The following is a 23578-nucleotide window of genomic DNA, read 5'->3' as shown; positions in this document are numbered from 1 at the left end:
TGCACTCGCTTCGTCGGGAATCGCAGCAACTTTGCTTGAAGGTGGTCGAACAGCCCATTCAGCACTAAAATTGCCATTAAATATGCAAAGCAATGAAACTCCAACCTGCAACGTTTCGAAGAACTCTGCAATGGCAAAGGTTTTGCAGCAATGTAAATTGATTGTTTGGGATGAATGCACGATGGCACATAAAAAATCTTTGGAGGCTTTAGACAGAACCTTAAAAGATCTACGTAGCAATAATAACCGATTTGGTGGTGCAATGATTTTATTAGCAGGAGATTTTCGTCAAACATTGCCAGTGATTCCACGATCAACGCCAGCTGATGAACTCAATGCATGTCTAAAGTCCTCCAATTTGTGGAAACATGTTAAAGTACTTCATTTAAGCAAGAATATGCGTGTCGAGTTGCAAAATGACCAATCTGGAAACATATTCTCTAAACAACTCATTGACATTGGTAATGGCAAATTTCCTATAGACATGTTGACGGCTTGCTTTTGCTATGACTATAAACAAGTCCCAGGGGCAATCATTAAGTGTTTGTGGTATTAATCTAGAAAACCCATGTTTCTCACATGGTCAATTGTATGTTGCCTGTTCCCGTGTTGGAAAACCATCAGATTTGTTTATCTATGCGCCAGGTAATCAAACAAAAAACATCGTATACCACAAAGCAATATAATGATAATAATAATAATAATTATGATTCACATGATTAACAATAAAGCGATTACTTACTTTTCAATCCTTATATATGTTTTATTTAATTATTTTTTATTCACAACGCCCTATCACCAGGGTGATGGTTCTGTTCAGGAGAATTTTTTAAAATACGTAGGCACAAAAACTGCCACATTACAAATCTTTTTGACAGGACGAAGTCTGTCGGGTCAGCTAGTATATATATATATATATATATATATATATATATATATATATATATATATATATATATATAACTACAATAAAACTTAATAAAAAAAATAACCTAAAAAATAAAAACAATAACCATAAATACTATGATATATATATTTATTTATTATTGAACGGAAATAGTTTTAACAAAATTCGAGAGAGTAATCGAAATATTACCTATTATTGCGATAAAAACGGTCAAAATATTCTACTATTTATCATTCCCAATTTTAATCTTTTTACCCTATTATATTAATATTTTTGAAAACTATAGTACCAAAGTGGTATAATATTAATATACAGTATAATATTATTTACAAGCAAACTAGTAAAAAATCATAAAACTACATATATTACATATAAGTCTATGTAAGCATAAATTGGGTAAATTTTGTCAAGGTCGCGGCTAGGACGACAGAGCCAGAACGTTAAAAATTCGAATGAAACATGTAAAACCAAAAATATTAACTAAAAGTACAACTGAAACAGTCGATAGTAAATAGTAACAAAATCAGTCGGAGCGAAAATAGCGACTGAAAACAGCCACTGGTAAAGAGTGGTAAAATCAGTCGAACCAAAAATAGCGACTGAAACAGTCGTTAGTAAAAAGTAGATACATAAACGTTTTTACACCATAAACTAAGATAGGGCCGATGGGTCGTCCTAGATATATACCTAGATTTAAGTTAGTGTCTATACAAAGTGTAGGTTAGTCAACAATGGCTAGCAACAATATGATGAATAATTTAAAAAAAAAATATGTGGAAAAAAAATACAGAAAAACGGTATATTTTATAATTATGATACTTACATTGATCTGCGTGGACATCAAACATATTAAAAAAAAATTACGTTCGTATTTACTGGCATCACCTCTAATCAAATAATTTGATATAATATAAATCCCGTACCCTAGCACTAATAATAAACCCGTTACTCCGTAAACGAAGGCAAATTCCAACAGAATTCGTGATAAGAATCGCCCATAACGGAGAGTGAAGCCTCCCCATTTTATAACCGCATTTAACCGTAAAAACGGTTGCCAAACGAAACAATTTTCCGCTCTCGCATGGTCCAACTCTTCGCCAAAACTTTATCCGGCAGAACAAAAGATGTTCGCGAATTTGAATTTTGCCTTATCAGCGTTGCTGATACGCTTACGTTGTTGAATTGTTGTTTTTTTTTTAAGAGACATGTGAACACTTAAAGATAAGGATAACGTTCCTTTATGATTTTTTTATACTAGAAGATTTTTTTAACCATTTTTATAGTTAAGGGTATTAAATTTGGAAGAAAGAAGGAAAGAATTTAGAATTCGGAAAGTTTGTTTCTTAGTAAGGTCACTAGACTTTTTATCAGCTGATATAATGGACATGATAATTAAGTGTGAACAATTATTTAACCATAATTTAATTACTTTAGTTATTCTATTCCGAATAAATGTTATTTTTTCAAAAAAAAATTATGAAGGAAAAAATTGACTTTTGTAATAATTTGAACTGCATGCCAAAACCTTTTGGAATCTCTTCATGACGTATTATTTTAGTCAAACTTAATTGATATTTTGGTTATAAGTTTTATTGTTCTTGTAATTATGCGTAATGTGCATCGATTGTGTGGGGCTCCATAAAAAAAAAACACGTCTATTTTTGTTCAAAGTAGAAGAACATTATATTAAAAACTTTCCAGGTGAGAGCCAGAAGATATAACTGTAACGAATTTGATTGAAGATATTAGATGTATTTATTATATTTGCTGTATATGTATATTATATAGTCTATTCAAAGTTTTTTTATAATGCGTAATAGATATTTGTAACGTCTCAACATTGCAATGTTGCCGCATCAACTCTGAGTTTTAGTTCAGTTTGGCTTTGACATACAAGAAAATTCTAATGTAAATAAAATAATTGAACAAAAATGTTATCAAATATAATTTATTTTAATATTATGGTATATCTAAAAACTACAGTTAATTATACAGCCACAATAATTTATAGGTAAGAGTTAAAACCTATTATCACTATTGGTTTCAAGAATTTTGCATACATCTGACAGCTGGTTGCCGTCCGGTTGTCAGATGTACGCTAAATAATTCAAAATATTAGTTATAATCATAGAAAAAATAGAAATTTCACGGTATAGGCGACCTTGGGGAAATGTTTTGTTTAGTTCAATCAACTGTAGCGCTGCGATCGCAAATTGTGATTGGCAGTTTAAATTCCAGGTGCCGCCACTAACATGAAATGTGATTGGTCGTTCAAATTGTGTGAAATCAGCATTTTCTATGGGCGTCCATTTTTATGTTTGTTGTTTGTAGGTTATGGTTTTTGTTTAGATTACGAAATTTTCGTTTTACGTTGTGCATATTTTCTGTTTTACATTAATTATTATGGGGTAATAAAATAAACATTGATAACAATACGTCAGTGTATTAAAAGATATAGTGTATATAGTGTGTATATATAGTTAATGCGGCAACATTGCAATGTTTCGATGTCGCAAATATCCATGACGCCTTATTAAAAAAACATTGAATAAACTATATATTGAACGTTATTGAAGTAAATTACTGTCGATTACTGTTTTCATTTTATATATGAGTATTTAATAGCGTTATTCTCTTTTTAGTGATAAAGCAGTATGATAAATTATATTTAATATTATGTCATGGCTTTAGTTTTACAATAAAATGTGCAATATTGAATGATATTTTTTGTTCAAAAGAAAAGCATTAGTACATTAGCTAAATACGAGTCTTCAGAAAGTGTCAATATGCACATGCTAATATGAAATTCAGTTTTCTTGTATATCATATAGTTTAAAAGTAAGTAATAGTAAATAGATCTTTGGTTGAACAATGTGATTTCATTATCTCTTTGTAGTATTTGTTTGTTATTGCCGACAGACCCAAAAATTACAATTTGCCTTTTATTTATCCAAATATTACGGGGCATTTTGGTACCATACCAGATACTTTTTCTTTTCCCAGTCCTGGTTAAAGTTCAAATCAAAAATCCATTGTCAAGTGTATATAATTTAAACTTTTTTATTTATGGTCAGCTATATAAAGATAATCTTTTGGAAATTCTGTCAAATACATTTGCATCTGAGTCGTAAAATTATAAACATAGATTTTTTCAGTTAGTTTTCTATCGATAAAATTTTTGTCTTAGTAAATATGGGATCCTTGATTTCCATAATACTATACTCACAGTTCCTAACTGTTATCATTCGATACTCTTTACACAGCCGTATTCATTTTCTGGTTAAATTTTAATATTATTTTGTCATTGATTTTTCTACATTTCATGATTGGTGTAGCGTACTCCCTTCCATTGTTAAACCATAGGAGTTATATAATTATTTTAAAACCTATTATTTATACTAACATTAACTAAACTATGATCACTGAATGGTCGGGAAGATCTGGTATAAACAAAAATAAACCCTCAATAAGGACAATATACGTTATTATCATGTATCATAATTATTGAATATGTATCATAATATTTTTATATTTATCCAAGCAATAACCACCGTGATTATAAATTCTTGTTCCATTTCAATTTTTTTTGTTTTAGTAGTCGTAGCGATTTTTTAACCATGAAATATAAAATAAAAGATCGAAATAAAATCGAAGCTAGCCAAGAAGTTCGGCCGTATACACATTGTAGAATGCGAAATGGTGGTAGAAAAAGTTAAGTGACGTGAATATTTCGTAACGCTTCTGATGGGTGTTTGACGTGATATGGGACTTTTCCAAATAAATTCGCTTTTAAATCTTCTAATTAATTATGCTAGATATTTTTCTATAATGTTTTTCTTTTTTATTATTTTAACTGTTAATATATAATATTTTCGATTCTTTAATAAAGATTCCATTTTTTAATAAAGATATTTATTTTTTATTGAAACATTGGCATTAACCTCCATAAGTGGTGACATGGTGGTGAATAGTTATTACCCAGTAATTGGTACGTACGTATTGAAATCAATAGAGTGTTTTTACACTATGAAACTAATTAATTTTTTTAAAAATTTTGACTGAACTATGAAAGTTAAGTTTTTTTTTATTTAAATTACAAGCTATATGTTATGCTTAGTTTTATAGAAATCTTAAAATCTTTTTGGTTATTATTTCGAAAATCCTATTAATTAATTTATTTATTTCTTTATGGTTAATTGGACCAAAAATGTTTTCCTATTATTCGTCCTATACTCGTTAATATTATTTATAATCTTGTTTTTAATTAAAATAATCCACACATTATTTACGTTACATAATGCTAATAATAACTATTTATATAGCTTATAAATGAAAGTCTACAAAATAGTCCTTAAGATATAACAAAATAATAGCATGCGTGTTTATGGGTTGTTCAATAACTTCTTTTCTTCCTCGAAACATGAGCATAAAGAACATCAAAGGAAATCGTAATAATGGTGGAGAACCTTGTGAGTAAAGTATACGGAAAACATAAAAGCTAATCAATTGAAAATGTTTCTTCAGGATGTTGGAAAAGAATGGTGAAATTGTAGTATCTGTAATGATCGTGGAAAATAAATATACTTAGTAAATATATAGTAAATTTTCTGCCAATAAAAAGAAACAGCAAATAGCGTTATTTTAATTTTTATTATATGTTATGTGCATAACAATAATAAAAAGCGAGCTTGGTATCCGAAAGAGTTAATGATAATAGTTTAGCCGAAGTAGTCGTGCGATAGTCGCGGGTTCGAATCTTGCTGGGGCATATGTTTGTGATTGTAATTGTAAATGTTTTTATAGGCAACAGTGGAAAATCCGACAAGGAATAATCATTCCAGTCACGTTAGCAACCAGGCTGGGTAAGACCGGATATCTTCTGAGATGGTCTCTAGAAGTTGGTCACTGGCCAGTCGGTAGCCTTGATACCGAGGACCGTGGTTCGAAGCCCACGTTAAACAGTAGGTCTAGGTCAGACTCTCGTTGGTAAAAAGGAGACGGATAATATTAAAAAAAAATAAAATAAATATATAAAGCCAGCTACTAAGTGATCGGTTCATTGAACATGAAGAACATGAACCATTTAAAATCTTATTATCCCCACACGCGACTCGCAAATAACTAAGCCAAAATTAAACCAATTCGCATTCAAGAGGTACCTACTAAAGCCGACGGTCTTTCTTTTTGCCGAATAATATAATCTGAATGTTCATTAGATACCTAAATGTCTGGAGGAAGTTTGTGTTCAAGATACGACTGGAATTAGGTGTGGCTCTGCGATGTTAAGATGAGACTTGGTGGATGCCGGAGATGTTTTTTGTACGCCCCGTATACTAAATACTTTGAAGTCTTTTAGTTATGCGTGCTTCATCAATACAATTGGTTGCCTTTACAGAAATTATTTTCGTAAATATTTTACATTATTGCAAACTTCCACAAACATATCATAGTTTTAGCATGCGAAGCATAATTTGTTAATCTTATTAGCATCTGTGTAATTTTTTAAGAATAATATTGGTAGCTTCTCATAACTCTAAATTTTAGAATTAAATATGAAAATGGTATAGATTCCCATTGGCCAGAGATTACTAAGAGTAGTAGTAGTAATAATAGTAGTATTACATAAATCAAACTAATTCTTCTACTATCTGTCTGGCAATTTTGGAATTTAATGTAAAAAATTAAAAAGCCAATTTTCGGATATGTGTATGTAAATCCAGGTGCTACTCATCCAGATGCCATATAGCATCAACCTGAAGTTATAATGGGAACCAGATATCTTTTATGAATGCCATTAAGCGTTTCTATGAATTTTATAATGTTATATTAAACGAGTACAATAACTTTGTTGCGTACCCATATGTATAATTAAACTTTTTAAAACTCTTATAGTTTTGTTGACTTGGTTAAATTGATCGATTGTTGATATCGAATCCTTTAATTTCTTACTTTAAATGCAAATAACCAAAGTACGGCCTGAATAATAAAAGTGTTTGATGTGATATGTAGAAATTATCTGCGTTTTGGCTGTGTTTATTCGAATACTTATGACTCTTGCGTGGAGATGGAGACAATTTGAACGGAAACAGAAATTACTGATAAAAAATTGTATTGATATAAAATGTATTTATGTGAATGCTAAAGTCTAAATGTGTTTGATGGGTGGATGGATGGGTTATAAGGTTAGGTTAAGGTTTTGTGGAAATGGTAAAGGGATATGATTGAAATAGTAGAAAGGAAAGAGAAAGACGTCGTCTTGCTGGCCTTTTACACTTGCAACCGTCTCTACATTACTCTTTCCCAAGTGAAGAAACTGCGGAACGTACCCTTATGTAGTACCTTTACTTTACGTTAGTTTACTTTTAAGTTATTGAGGTCTCCTACAACCACATCATTAACGGTCCAGTGACTACACTTGATGTCCATACTTACTTATACAGTCCATATATACAGTAAAATCATAGAAATGACTGATATTTTTACTTGTACCAGTTCCATCAAGAGAAGCCTCGAAGGACATATGAACAGTGTTGTGTCTTTCAAATATCGGCTAATAAATTAATTTTAAAGGATTTACAAATCACGTTATTTTTTAGTATGTGTCATTTCGTCGTAGTGTGAAAAAGTCATTCAGTGTGTTGAATATGTGCCGAATAAATCACATTTGAAGGAAGCTCTACTTTTTACTATTTAAAAAGTAGCGGCTAACGGTCATTGGATGTTATGTGAAGTTTGTAGCAACAATGACGTTTTAAAAGTGGAGATTATGACAGCGACAAGAAAGAGTGTTCTGTATAGTCAAAAAAAATATAAGACAATGATTTTAAGGTATTACTTGAGGAGGATCTATGTAAAAAGCAAGTAGAATATGAAGAATTATTGGAAGTAATACAAGAAATCATGTCCAATCACTTAAAGAATATGGGAATATGCCCCAAAAGTTTATCTCTGTTATTATATTATATATATGTAATAATATATATTAATACCAATATTAAAATAAACCAGTACATTTTACCCGACGTATATTGAAAAATAAATTTGAAATTTCCTCAAGCTATACGTTATTTGGAAAAATATTTTTAAAAAATAAAAAGAGGAAAAAGAAGCCGCTTTATATAATACTCTTGACTACAAATTGGTTTAATTCCAGCTTAATTATCCCGGTATTAGGGGTAGCAGATAATAAGACGATTCCGGTCCACCACGAACTATTCATTACGACCTCAGAAAATATTAATTCCAGAAAATAATACTCCAGATTAATTAAAGGGTTCGAGGCACTCGGGAGGGCAGGCGCCGTCGATTTTGATGAACGTAACAATTGCGAAGGTTTTCTAGTTCGTTTTGCCCTATATCATCAGTAATTTTGTGCTCCGTTTTATATATCTTTTAAATTATAATGCCTAAATAATTATAAAAATTCATATTATAGTACAGGTCATAACAGATCAATTGAAAAGTCCCCGGGCTATCATAGTGAAACACATTTTTTGGCATTTATTTTTTTTTATTCAACATAATTCCCTACAAGGGTGATACAGTTATTATAGCGACCCACCAACTTATCGATACCATTTTTGTAGTACGATTACCTCTTCATTCGACGAAAATTTCTTCCCAGCGAGCATTATTTTGAGACCTGAGAATAGGAAATAGTCGCTGGGAGCAAGATCCGGAGAATACAGTAGACGAGGAAAGCAACTCGAAACCTAATTCATGGATTTTTGCCATCGTTTTCACTGACCTGTGACACGATGCATTGTCTGGGTGAACCAGCACTTTCTTTTTCTTCAAATGCGGCCATTTTGTCGCGATTTTGTCCTTCAAACGATCCAATAACGCTATGTAATAGTATGTAAAAGTATTCCATGGGAATTCCAAAATACAGACGCCATAACCTTGCCAGCCGACTGTTGCGTTTTCCCACGCTTTGGAGCAGGTTCATTGTGTGTAGTCCACTCGGATGACTGTCGATTGGACTTCGGAATGAAATGATAGAGCCATGTTTCATCTGTTGTCACTTATCGACGCAAAAACTCGGGTTTATTACGGTTGATCATCTTCAAACACTGCTTCGTATCATCAACTCGTCGTTGTTTTCGGTTAAAAGTAAGCTCGCGCGGCGCCTACTTTGCACTGACCTCCCAAACTGGACTGGAAACTGAACTCATTTTGTGGATTTTTTAAATGTTTTCGTAACAACCTCTTCTGGGCGTCCACTGCGTTCACCGTCTTCGGTGCTTATTTCAACACGTCTAAACTTAGCATACCAATCCTGGATGGTTGATTTTCCTGAAGCAGTATTCACAAACTCGGCATCAAGCCAAGTTTTTCTTCAACTGTATTTTTTCCTTTCAAAAATCAATATTTTATCAACACGCGAAATTCCTTTTTATCCATTTTTTTTCACATTAACAAAAGTTGCTTCACTCATGATCCGACAGCTGTCAAATTTGTACACTCATCTTTTGAGGGTTAGGGCTAACTAAAAAATATATGGATTAATATAGCTTCATGATTATGACACCATCCATTAGATTTTTTTAGTAATTTCGCAAAAATGAAACAAAAATTTCCAGAAAATGAAATATATATATATTCATTGTTGCAAAAATTATTTAATATTTTTTATGATCAAATTGATCTATATTCCTTAAAATTTTTACACTGTAGTGTTTTTTTACAAAAGATCATTGCATCACAATGATTTTAGTGATGAGCTTTGAATTATATAAACAAATGCGTTTTACTTTTCTTATTTCAGAAAATTCCTCGCCAATTGTCCACACGGCTCGCCTGATTGCCATATATTTATCTTTCTTTTTTGCTTTTAGCAAGTTTCGTTCGCTTCTTTTTTGTTCACCTTAATCATTTTAGTCTAAAGGTTCATTTTACATTTTAATATTTTTTTTCTAATGAGTATGAAGAAATGTTTAAATTAAATGAAATGTTTATTCATGAATTTAATCAGAATGTTTATGAGTTATTAACGATTTTTTCAGATCAGACCTATACATTTTAAAGGATTTTTTTTATTTGAAGCTTTGTTGTGCAAATAGGTAAGATGTATATTATTCCAAATATTATTCATCGATGGGTGCTACTTTTTCCCATCTTTTAGGCGAATTATGGGTTCATTTCTAGAAAGAACTATGTATATTTTGAGGCCATCCACGAGTCGACCCATTTTTTGGTGTCTTCATGAGAAGTGAAACGCTGCTCAGGTCGCGAACTATATACTGGAATAAGTATTAATCAAAAGGAGCAAGGTCTGGATAATCTGGCATGTGAGGTAACACGTCATATTTTGATGTTTTCGAAATCACCATTCAACTATCGATCAAGTGTACGGAGTAACTGCGGCTATTGAAAGAGCGTTTGAGGAAAAGATATACTGCCCTGCAATATTTATAGATGTCTCACAAGGTTTTGATCGGTTTTGGCATTTGGGATTAATCTGTAAGATGAGCAAATTGTTACCGCGTAACTATTGTCAATTGCTGGAGTCATATTTATTCGGAAGAAAATTTAGAGTATCACATGAAATGGCGTTCGCGACATTTAAAAATATCTCGGCTGGAGTTCCACAAGGTAGCGTCTTAGGACCTCTCCTGTATCTGCTCTACACTGCTGACATTCCAACAACAAAAGAAACACTTCTTGGAACCTTTGATGACGAGACAATTATTATGGCAAAAGATATATCACTGCTTAGGGAAATAGAAAAAGTGCAAGTGGCCGTCAACAAAATCTACAAATGGACGAAAGATTGGAAAATTCAACTTAATAGCTCCAAATCGGTCCACGTTAATTTTGCATTGAGTCGAAATAATAAAAATTTAATTATATCACTCAATGGATGCCCGATTCCTCAAGCAGAATCAGCTAAATACCTTGGAATCATGTTAGACAAAAAGCAAAAAACATTAGAACCAAAATAGAACAACTACACTAGTTAGTCGGAAGATACTCTCAACTTGATCTAAAATCAAAGAGGTTGATCTATAATACAATTATAAAGCGAATTTGAATCTATGGGTTGCAAATATGGGGTCGCACTAAACATTCAAATCAATAAGTCATACAACACTGTCAAAACAAGGTTCTTCGATTGATTACCAATGCCTATCGCTATGTAACCAATGAAGAACTGCACGATGACCTAGAAATCAAATGGATTTGCGAAGTTATCCAAGATTTCGCATTGAAACACGAAAGAACATTACTAAATCATACTAACGTGGAAGGAATACAACTTCTGGATAGCGCGCAGGATGTCAGGAGATTAAAGTGAACAAAACCATACGAACTTATATAAAGTGTATACATTTAGTGTAAACTATAACTATAAGTTAATAATTAATAAATAATTATAATTTTATAATTCAGGAATACATACTGATGCATTTTCTCGCCCTCGTCTTGCTTGTTAATTAATCCCAGTACATAGGAAAAGTAGTAATACATTAATTGTAAATTAAGATTGTACTAAGCGTATCTAATAAAGGTGTTATAAAAAAATTACGTTTTCAATGTTTTGTTTTTGCAACATGTGGCCTTGTCATGCTGAAGAATAACATTTTTCTGTCTTTGACTCCGACCGTCTTTCACGGAGTGTTCTACACAAACTCATCAATTGTAGTCGATGGAGACTACTTATTGATGGTTCCATTATATTTTAGTAACTCATAGTACACCACACTAAGCTGATTCTACAATATATTTGGCTTTTTCTTTAATGTTGATACATGACAAGGTGGTCCCTATGATTTTATTCGCTTTGGATATTTGTTAAATTACCTAGACTAGATAGCGGACCCCAGGACCTGAAACGTTCCTTATTTTCAATTATTGTTTCTTCATTCCTAGTTTTTCTCATAGGGCAGCACTTTTACTTGCACTTTTTAAAGCCGTAATACTTAATAAGTATTATAAGTATGATAATACGAATACGAATAATAATATAATTTTGTAACATATACAGAAAAGAAAGTTACGCATAAAAAAAACCTAATTAATTGCTCGGCACTGACTTCAAAGTGATTAGTTGGTAGTAGTTAAAAAAATATTGTAAATATATAAATAGGTTTCGGTAGGTATTAAGCTAAATTGTGGGTATATAGTTGAAATAAAATACGTGTAGTAGATAGTTTAAATAAGTTTTTGTTTATTATTTAGGTGTTAGAACGATTATTAAGTTACCCCACAGAGGCACGTCTCTCAGCAGCTCCACTTAGGGGGGAGTAATATAGCGATCACTACAATACTTTAGGCCATCACAAATACACCCACGCTGAATTATCAGTTTAGCAACGCTAGAAGATTGGTATAATTAAGTCCTGGGTATAAAATACCAGCATGACGAGGTCTATGTATTTCCTCTTTACTACCTCCACATAAACTTAATGTAACTTAATAGCCCATCCATCCTCCCGTTAATGACATATATTCTTTAATATTGAAGTAAACACGTCTTATATCACTCAGTTTTCCCGTGCTAATTGCATCCACAAAATAGTAGTAAGTGTTCGAACAAATAAACAAAGTCAATACATAGAACAAATTAGCAATCCTACATAACAATGAAGGTTTCATTATCAACAATCAATCAGTCAGTTCAATCGAGCCATTAAAACTACAAGAAGTTAGAAAGCTTAATTATATAGTAGCAACGCGATAAAGTTTGCGCTCGTAATATAAAATTACAAATTTCGTACAATCGCTTAAATGGTATTCATAAAAGATATCCGCTTTCCATTATAACTTCAGGTTGATGCCATATGGCATCTGCATGAGCAGCACCTCAATTTACATAAACATATCCGAAAATTGGTTTATTATTTTTTTACGACGTTAAATTCGAAAATTGCCAGACATAGATAGAAGAAGGATCAGTTTGATTTATAAATTATATCTCTGGTGAATAGGAATCTACACAATATTCATCTTTAATTCTAAAAGTTAGAGTTATGAAACGCTGCCAATATTATTCTTAAAAAAATTACACAGGTGCTAGTAAGATAAACAAATTATCTTTCACATGCCAAAACTATGATATGTTTGTAGAAGTTTCCAATAATGTAAAATATTTACGAAAATAATTTCTATAAAGGCAACCAATTCTATTAATGAAGCACACGTAATTAGAAGACTCGGAAGTATTTAGTATACGGGGCGTACAAAAACCCTCTCCGGCATCCACCAAGTCTCATCTTAACATCGCAGAGCCACACCTAATTCCAGTCGTATCTTGAACACAAACTTCCTCCAGACATTTAGGTATCTAACGAACGTTCGGATTAAATTATTCGGCAAAAAGAAAGACCGTCGGCTTTAGTAGGTACCTCTTGAATGCAAATTGGTTTAATTTTGGCTTAGTTCTTTACGAATCGGAAGTGGGGATAATAAGACAACAATGGACCCAGTCATTTTGTCGCTTACGGTTCTGGAAGATTTTAAATGGTCTCCTTCACGTTAAATGAACCGATCAATTAGTAGCTGGCTTTATATGCAAGTATATTTTTACGTTTTATGTAATTGTGGTTATATATTTATATATATCCAACTCGGATTAGTTTTTCGTCTTTAATTTAAAGTCAACACATTGCGTACATTACACCACTATTGTATTTCTTAAACAACAATAGTTCGTATTTCGATTATTAACATGACTGAAGAATACCAAAACGCAGTTTCACTAAAATTTTCTATAAAAATAATTTTTCGTCTATACACAAAAAACATTCGTTTGTTAGGTAGGTTCGTGTAGGTTTGGTAGGTTCGAATAAAAATTGTTACTTTGTACATCGTTTAAAATTTATTGTTTTGAAAGCTAAATTAAACAAATTAAAAATATTGAAAATAGTGAGAGTGATTAAAGACTATCGTTTGTCACAATTCAATGGATTTTAATAAACCATTTCAACGTCTCAATTGTTATTAGAATTTCTATTTTATCGTTCTATTCGTTCTATCGAGTCGAAAATTGATACTATTGTAGCGACCTTGAGGCATGTCGAATTTTACATTGTGGAATAACGGTCTACAAAATACCCAGAAATATAATCCCAGATGTTGAACACGGGCGGGTGCCAGCAGCGCCAACTAGAACCCGATAACGAATAGCTGGCAACCCCGAGACGTTTATCTGGGATGTTATTGAAGGGTATTTCGATTCATTAAGTACTCGACCGTCGTTTGGTTCAAACGTGCCACCATCGATTGCCCAAACCTCGTCTCCAAGTAACACCGCTGCCTTCCGTTTTATCTAATTGTAATTTTCACGTTTTTTATATAGCCAATAAATAACGGTCACATAATGTAAACACCACTGCTTCATTTCGTTTTACCTCCATTCACCGAGCCATATCATTTACCCTAAACTATTAAATATTAAGTTTCCGCAGTTTTATTGAAACTATGTTTTAGTGTGCTGTTTTAAAAGCACTGAGTATTATTAAGATCACTATTACTAAAATCTCTCAAAAAATGAAATATACATATGAAGCTGTTGACGAATCATTTTGATCTTAGCTCTCTTCGAGATCAAATTCATGAAATATATAAAAATAGTGAATACTCCAACAAACCATTTTTTTTATATAAACATAATTTAGTGCAAATATTTCAGAGAAAGCTGTTAGTCTGGAAATTATCCATACAAAATCTAGGGATCTGAGGCTCTTTAAGGATGTAAGTCATGCTATTGCATTGCACCCTGTTAAGGAACATAGGACTTAAATGCTATAAAGATAATCAACGCACAGGTGTAATAAAATTTTCAAACATTGCTTTTAAAAGCGCATAACAAAATCCATAAAGATTTGTTATTTTAATTTGAGTAGATACTCAGCGATACTTAGATATATCAAAAAGGAAATTTGGGCCACTATTGGCCAATACATCATACAGTCACAAAGTATTAAGTTTTTCTCCTTATCACTACATATTTAACCCAATTGAAATTGTACAAGGTGTAGCAAGGATTGCATTGGACATGCAGATACGAAGCGACAATAACTGATGAAGCATTCAGGATATCTGATTGATCCAACTTAGTACCAAACCAAACCAAACCAAACCAAACTTGACTGTATAGACCGAACTGGAGTTGTCATATTTGATAAAATGTACCTCAATTTAGGTAGGTTGTTAATTTAGTTGATTTTAAAAAATAATACAACAGAACCATTAATAGTTATATTATCTTATTTTATTGTTTGTTTTAAATATTAGAGAGAAGATAATATCAGCGGATTACGTGTTTTGGGTAGTAGAGATATCTCTGTGATTACATCAATGTCTTTATGGTCAAGGAAAATTAATGTAATTGTAATATATCAATAAAATATCTTTAAATATATTTTTTATTTTCCCAGTAAAATTAAAAGATTTTTTTAAATTTCCCGCTAAAATTTTTTACCACACATTTTTTAATTTCGCGCTAAAATTTTTAAAATTTCTTCGAAACATTTTTAAAATTCCCGCCGTAGCTAACTGTGATACCGTGCATGCGTAAGCGCCCTCGCGCGGGCATTCCGGGCGTAACTTAGAACCAATTTTAACGTAGGAGATGCGCTTCCAAGTTTCTTTATTCTATGTTACAAATGTTAACGCTCCATAGCTTACATGAGTAGGGTTTCTACTGGTTCTAAAAACACATGAATAGACATAACATATATATGGTATGTAGTGTTTCGGATATCTTTAAATAAACACCATAAATACTTAATTTACATTATTTTTAGTAAAAATACTTACACTTTATAGGTGTTTATTTCTGTATTTCAATTTATTCAAAGCTAACATATTAAATATTTGTCGAAGTTTATTTGCTGAAAACATAAACACTCACATTTATACAAAAGCAACAAACAATGGATGGCAACGGACAACAAACAAGTGGCAAATACGTGAACAAAACAATGGATGGGTTGTTTTGTTGGTAGATAAAATATGAAATTTCCATTGAAATGACATTTAATTTTTTAGGGAGTTTATAAAAAAAAGATAATCACTTGTAATTTTTTATCATTGTCTGATAATCTTGATATGAACCCTATTCTATATGAACACGAGGAATAACATGAAGATGTATTATTTGTTTAAAATTTATTCAAACTCAAATTTAATTTTCATTCTAATTAATTCTAATTAATTTTTTCATTCTAATACATATATATTAAAGTCTCCTTTTTATCGAGGATTTATCTGGATTGGACCTACTATTTAATGAGGGCACTCCTCGACATTAAGCTTACCTACTGGCGAATGACCAACTTAGAAATCATCCCAGAAGACATCCTGTCTTACCCAGCCTGCTTACTGGCATGATTAGGATCATTTTCCTTGTCAGATTTTTCACTCTTGCCTAAGGACAATCACAAATATAAATTTACGACCATGCCCCAGTAGTATTCGAACCCGCTACTATCGCAACAGTAGGAGGACCGTACCCTCGGCTTTACCAGAGAAATTTTGCGTGTTTATGTTGTAACTATAGTATTTTTGGTCCAAAACTAGTGCAAAAAATAATACTTGAGTGAAAAATAAAGTGCATGAAATAAACAATATATTTATTTTATTTTTTTTATCTTTGGATGTAAATAAAATGATATATTAACAATCTAAAAATGGCAAACCATAGAGATTCTACCAAATCACCTGCACACTATGATATAAGATTAGAACAATCAGCAATAACGCAAACCCCACAAACAGAATGGATTACAGTCATTAACAAAAAACGATTGAGAAACCCAGAAGAAGAAATCGAGAAACAAACAAGAATCAGTGACTATTGGTTACAAAAACCAATAGAGACAAAAAACAGCTTTAGCAACCTATCGGAAGAAATTGAAGAGAATATACAACCAAGCCCTGAAAATGTTGTTCCCAAACCATCACCAATAACAATCTATAAGGTAAGAGTAATAAAACACATCCATGATCTATTGAAAACCATTACTACGAATTAGACAATTAAAACAGTGAGCTATGAAACAATAAAAATCCAATTGCTCGAAGCGGAACACTTTAATGTTCTAGTAAAAGAATTAGATGAAAGAAACACACAATACCATACATTCAGAGAACCAAATTCAACCCAAAATTAGCCAAAATTCGAGAGAACATATAAATTCGTTTTAAAAGGATTATATTACGGGACGGACTTTAACACCATCAAGTTAGCCCTAGCTGAAAAAGGCCACGATGTCGTAAATGTTCACAATATACGACATCGCATGACAAAAAAACTTCTGCCTATGTTCTATATTGATATAAAACCTAATGGAAATAATAAGGCAGTGTATGATATCACCAAATTGGAAAATAATATTATTAAATGCGAACCACCACATATAAAAAGAATTATACCACAAAGAATGCACAAGGTGCCAAGCGCACGGGCACACAAAGACTTACTCTCGCAAATCATATAGATACGTAAAATGTGCAGGAGAACACAAAACAGGAGATTGTACTCGTAATGTTCGCGATGAAAAAGTGAAATATGTTAACTGCAACGAAAATCATCCAGCGAACTACATGGGTTGCGCAGTTTACAAGCAACTACAGCAGAAACTCTATCCTGCCTTAAGAGAAAAAATACATCAACAGCAACAAAAACAATCCACACCTACCAGTCTACTCACCAGACCAAGAATTCTGATTTTCTTCAATATACCTTTATATTTTTATTTATATATAGAGGATTTCTCATTGAATTCTAACAAATATAATCTAATAATATAATATGTTACGTTCCAGAGACATTTAGTAAAAAAATGTAATATATATTCGTATAGAAATTTATGTTGAATTGATACTCCGTTAATAATGTTTTGAATAAGAAAAGTAGACTTCATGAATGGATATCGAAGCCCACACAGAACCAACGACGACGCTTTTAAATTCTGATTACGTCTCGATCTGTGTCCGGTCGCTCGGAGCCAAACTTATCCTTTAAATAACCGACAAGAAATGGGAAATTGCCATGAATATCCAAGTCGGTGTCCGGCGTGAAGCTCCGGCTTATTGACAGGAGGAGACGATCGGTCAGTAAGTTTATTAGATCCCCGTGCGGTGACGTAAAATCGTCTCCAGGCCACGGCTGCTGAAAGGGTATACTTGGGTTGTAATGTAACGTAATGCTATCGGAAGAATCGAGCGCTCGGATATTTTATGTTTGACGTATGGAAACAATATACTTACTTTTTAACAATAAACTATTTACAGGCGTTGGAACTATCGAATTAAAAGAGTCGATAGTCACAAAACATTTTTATAATATATGGAAAATAACAATAACATAATAAAAATTTTTGTTATTTTTGACTTCGAAACTTTGAAAATTAAAGAAAAAAATACTTTAGGATTCTATTATGTTACAAAGAATAGTTTCATTTTGAATGAGGTAAAATCATTTTTATATTTTAGTGTTTTTAAAAAGGTCTGGAAAAGTGATCCTAAATATTTTTATCGTATTTTAATATCGCTTGATTTGGTGTTTTTTCATAACATAATATAATAAACATAATAATATGTAGATAATATAGTAATATTAAAAAACACTGTTCAATATAAAATAAACGATGTACAACATTCTCTCATAAATTATAAGAAGATATTAACGTATAATTAATCTATGACATAACTATCAACTATTTTGCTATTTATAAATCAACATAATAATAAATAATCATGAATAATAGAGTTTCTAAATATTTTTATATTAATGTACATTATTAATAAAATTATATTGCAAATTAAACCATATATTTACATATTAATAACATATAACCATTAATTATTAAGATGACGGGTAGGAAGACAACGCGTGAAATATAAATATTATTATTTGTCAATGAAACATTCGAGTGAACCAATGAAGACTGAAACTAGTAATCCATGAAATACTTATTACACATTTCGTTCGATATTAAAAAGTTGTCATTTTTATTAGATGTTTCCCAACGCTTCTAATTACTTTCACAAGTACATGTTAAACTGTCCACATACTATGTATCATAACTTGTATGGGATTGTCGTTAAACAAATCGTATAACGCGGTCAAATCGTTTGGAAGCTTGGTCGGTCAAAAATTTGCATCTGGTGGTACAACAAATCATACACGTTGGGTTGTACATCTTGTTGTGCAACAGACAGTACGTCTCAAGTTGTACAAAATATTGTACATATCTGGTTGTACAACAAATCGTGCGTCACGGGTTGTACAACAGATCGTATGTTTCGGTTTCTAAAACAGCAGTGCTTCCAAAATTTATTATTAGTAAAAATATATGAGAATCACGCTAAAGCTGAATATATGAAGCAAAAATAATGTGCGTATTTCAAGCTGATTTTAACTGTATTATGAAAATCCAGTAAAAAATGCCGAAAGAAAGGGAAACAGGAAAGTATGTCGTATAAAAAGTTACATGTTATTGTTAGTTTCTGAAATTATCTATATTATTAATAAAAAAAATTAGTAAAATTAAAATTAGTAATTATTTTAGTATTAATCTTATGTTGTAAATATTAGCAATTATTTAATAAAATTAAATATAATCAAAACTACTTACTAAAGTGAAATAAAAAAAGCAATTAGGATCTAATTTGAAGAAGCCTGTGACAAATATATATATATATATATATATATATATACATATATATATATATATAGTTAGAATAGAAATAGTTGCTGCCTATATATTTGTATAGTGTGTTTAGTGGGAAATCTTAAATTTCAAAGTGTTATAAATAAACCAAATATATAAATACTTTAATATCGATAAAATATAGTCAACATGAGTTCCAGCTATTAAACATCCTGTAATCGAAGAGTAAACATGTAAATTTACTATTATTTAGCATCAGTTTTTCTTAAAACAATAATTTTCTTCTAAAGTTTGCAATGGTTGAATTTTGTACAGTAAAAATGCAGATTATAAATGTTTACGCAAATATGTTATAGAGCGCGATTATACGACATTATTCTAATAAATCGTTGTGGTGCCTAGTTATGTGCTGTGACGAATGAAATTTTAAGGGTTTGTTTGATATTATAATAGGATTGGGCCAGCACTATGGCTTGTAAAGTCGATCCAATAAGTCACCGCCTATTGCTGATTATTTGAAAATTTGCTGTCAATTTTATTGTGTCACCAAATATAGAGTAGCAGTAAAACATCAAACCAATTAGTTTTCGATAACCTGTACGACAAATTTTACAACCCGCGATGTATGGTTGTATAATCCGATATGTACGATCTGAACAAACCGACATATATCTGTTGCATAACAAGATGTACGATATGTTGTACAATATATTATACAATACGTCGCTTGCAACCGCTTGTAGAGATACAGATCAACTTGGGTTGACCGGTTTTCAGTACACAAAGCAACATGGCACTTATTACATAAACATAAATTTCAGAAGGTGATCCCACATCAATAATGTAGGTGAAATTTCACTAATATTGCATATTTGGAAAAAAACTGACAATGACTATATTACTGTAAATTAACAAATACTGTATATTGTAACACGTACTATATCCCATCAAAGGGATAAGTCAGCAAATATTTGCGAAGCTTGGTGAATACATTTATGTTGAGGAAAGTACAACATAATTTTAAATTTTATTCTACATACAACAATGGCTATTACTGAGGAAGTTAGCATTAAAATGTCACCCTGACAGATAAACGCCAGTTCAAATCCACATAAACGTACAGAATAAAAATCATTAATATCGGCACAATCATTTAGGATGTTGTACACTAACAAAAGAATTATATATATATATATATATATATATATATATATATATATATATATATAAGGATTATTTATAACATATAAATATTTTAATTAAACTGTATATGTAATAATATTTATTTGATTATTTACAACAGACACCTGTTGCTGATGGCTGATCTAAATCATTGAAAGTTGGCTTATGATAAAATCAACAATAATAGAATGTGGCATTACTCTTTTACTGCTGCAAGTTATTTTTCATTCAGGAAAATGGTATTACGTTCTAAATCAATAATTTGCTCACAATGATGATGCTTTATCATCAATACTTTAATCACAACGTTAGCTATTTTATATTGCGATAAAAAATGTTTTCTTTCTTAATCTCAATTATTTTTTCATCAACTTTCTCTCTTAATTATCTTCATTATTTTATTCTACCTCAATATTTTAATAACGAAGCCGCAACAATTATTTATAATTAAGATCACCAAATTTATGAAACATATTCCGGACGCCGGGTATTCCAATTCATCATATTAGATTTAAATTCAAACGATGCTTTAATTGATCGATTAATTGGACGTGAAAGAAAACCACTTAAAATTTTCCAGTGCCGTAACGAACCGAATGACTGGGTCCATTGTTGCCTTATTATCCCATTCCATCGATTCGCCAAGAACCCAGCCAAAATTAAACCAATTTGCATTCAAGAGGTATCGCCTAAAGCCGACGGTCCTTCTTTTTGCGAATGATTTAATCCGAACGATCGTTAGTTACCTAACTGTCTGGAGCGAGTTTGTTTTGTAGATACGATTGACGTCAGATGACTTTACGGTGGCAAGACGTAGAGAAAATGCATTTAAAGTAAATGAAAAAATGAAATTAATAAGCAATGTTTAAAATAAAATAAGTTCCTCTATTGTAAATGAAATGAAATTATAATATGGATTTCTGTTAATACTGGCACAAACTGTCAGTATGATTTCAACGATTCTTCCTATTTATAGGTCCTATCACTTCTGCAACTTCTGTTACTATATTAGTCCAATTACATGTAATAAATATAGCTAATTTATATTGTGGCAACCGCCACGACCCTTTCGGTAACCACGCATTCACCTACATCAATTTCAAAGGTTGGCAACGCCGGTGGATTGGTACCATGCGGTTCCAGGCTATAAAAGATCATCACGACGACGTCTCGTTCTCTTTTCTTTTCTGCACCCCCTTGTAACAGTACCACTTCTACAGTGCTACCGTACTTCCTTTACCTTACCTAATATCCTGTCAATTCTCCCGTCGACCACATGTATCATTCATTGTTAAAATAAACACGTTTTATTCAACCAATGTTTTTAGTTTTCGTGTAAATTCCTTCCAAAAATAGTAGTAGTGTTCGGACAAACAATCGCAGCGGCAGCCACACACTTCGACCGACCGACCGACCTGACGAACATTCCTACAATGTAAAACAAATAGCCCGTCCAATTAAAAAGTCAATTTATGCCATGAAAATTTGTGACGTCACCAAGTCGCAATGTTGCCGCCTCAAATTTGACTTTTTGTTTACATCTTTGTCAATTTCTATACCCTAATTATTATCACTATTCTTTTAAAGAAGTTATCAGACATTTGGCAATACAGACCACTCCAAACAACAAAAATATAATATTATTAACTGATTCAGTTACATGTTCCGGCATGAGAAAGACCGGCGACAAGAAATGAGACTGAAAAGTCTGCTCGGGGTTTAAAACGTATTTTACATTTTTACATCTGTAAATGACATTATATATTATATGTTACTCGACGCTGTTTGGCTCTTTTATTGGACGGCCTATATATTTCCTCCTCGTCTGATAAAAATTGCTTTCACGATAATATTTTGAAATATGAGACTTCCGCCAGAAATATCCAAACCTAGCGACTAACTGGTTGTTGATACAACTCATACTCACTTAATTAAGAACAAAATGGTGATCAGAGAAATGAGATCTTTTGATCAGAAGAGCAGGGATTCAGGAACGTCATTTTCTGTTTGTTGTTTTGATTTAGTGTTATGCCGGCCATTCATAATGGTGAAACAAAGCATACAATTATGTTTTAAGTTGTACTTAAATGTGTTTTTGTTGATGAATCCACCGAGGCACAAATGATGAAGCCTATGTATTTGCACAGTACTTTTAGTGAAAAATATTACGTTTCAAAGTGTTATAAATTAAACGAAAATATAAATGCTTTACTAACGATAAAATTTAGTGAAAATGCATTCCATCTGTCAAACATTCTCTAATCGAAGAGAAAACACGTAAATTCGCTATATTTTAGCGTCAGATTCTCCTAAAACAATAATTGTCTTTTAAAGTTTGCACCAGTTGAATTTTGTAGAGTAAGAATACAAATTATAAATGGTTAAAGATTTAAGCAAATATGCTATAGGGCGCGGTTATACGGTATTATTCTAATAAATCGGTGTGGTATCCAGTAATGTGCTGTGACGAATGATGTGCTCATATTATAAGAGTTTCGTTGATATTAGCATAGGATTGGGCCTAGAATAGTATATTTTAGATTTTTTTAATTAGAATAGAAAAGCATTATGGCTTGTAAAGTCGATCCAATCTCGAAAGAAAGGGCAACACTTTAACTTATTTCGGCTGGAGTTCCTCAGGGTAGTGTCTTGGTACCACCCCTGAATCTTCCCTACACAGTTGATATCCTAACAATAAAGAGACAGTACTTGGAACATTTGGCGATGACACAATTATTATGGCAAAGATATATCTTTTCTCCTAGGCTCTAGAAAAACTACAAATGGTAGTCAACATGATCTACAAATAGAGTAGAGATTGAAAAATATACCTTAATAGCTCCAAATCCGTCCATGCTAATTTTGA

General features: G+C 31.7%; 1 protein-coding gene across 1 annotated transcript in view; it reads right to left on the bottom strand.

The window, feature by feature from the left end:
• The window catches only part of LOC143206677 (uncharacterized), a 209396-nt gene that overhangs the window by 51162 nt on the left and 134656 nt on the right, over positions 1-23578 (bottom strand). The gene's annotated exons all lie outside the window — the stretch shown is intronic.

Source organism: Rhynchophorus ferrugineus, unplaced genomic scaffold, assembly GCF_030347505.1.
Source record: "Rhynchophorus ferrugineus isolate W39M unplaced genomic scaffold, kcgeb_rfMv2 rfM1, whole genome shotgun sequence".
NCBI lineage: Eukaryota > Metazoa > Arthropoda > Insecta > Coleoptera > Curculionidae > Rhynchophorus > Rhynchophorus ferrugineus.
Note: the sequence above shows the minus strand (reverse complement) of the source record. Positions and strands in the feature narration are given on the sequence as shown.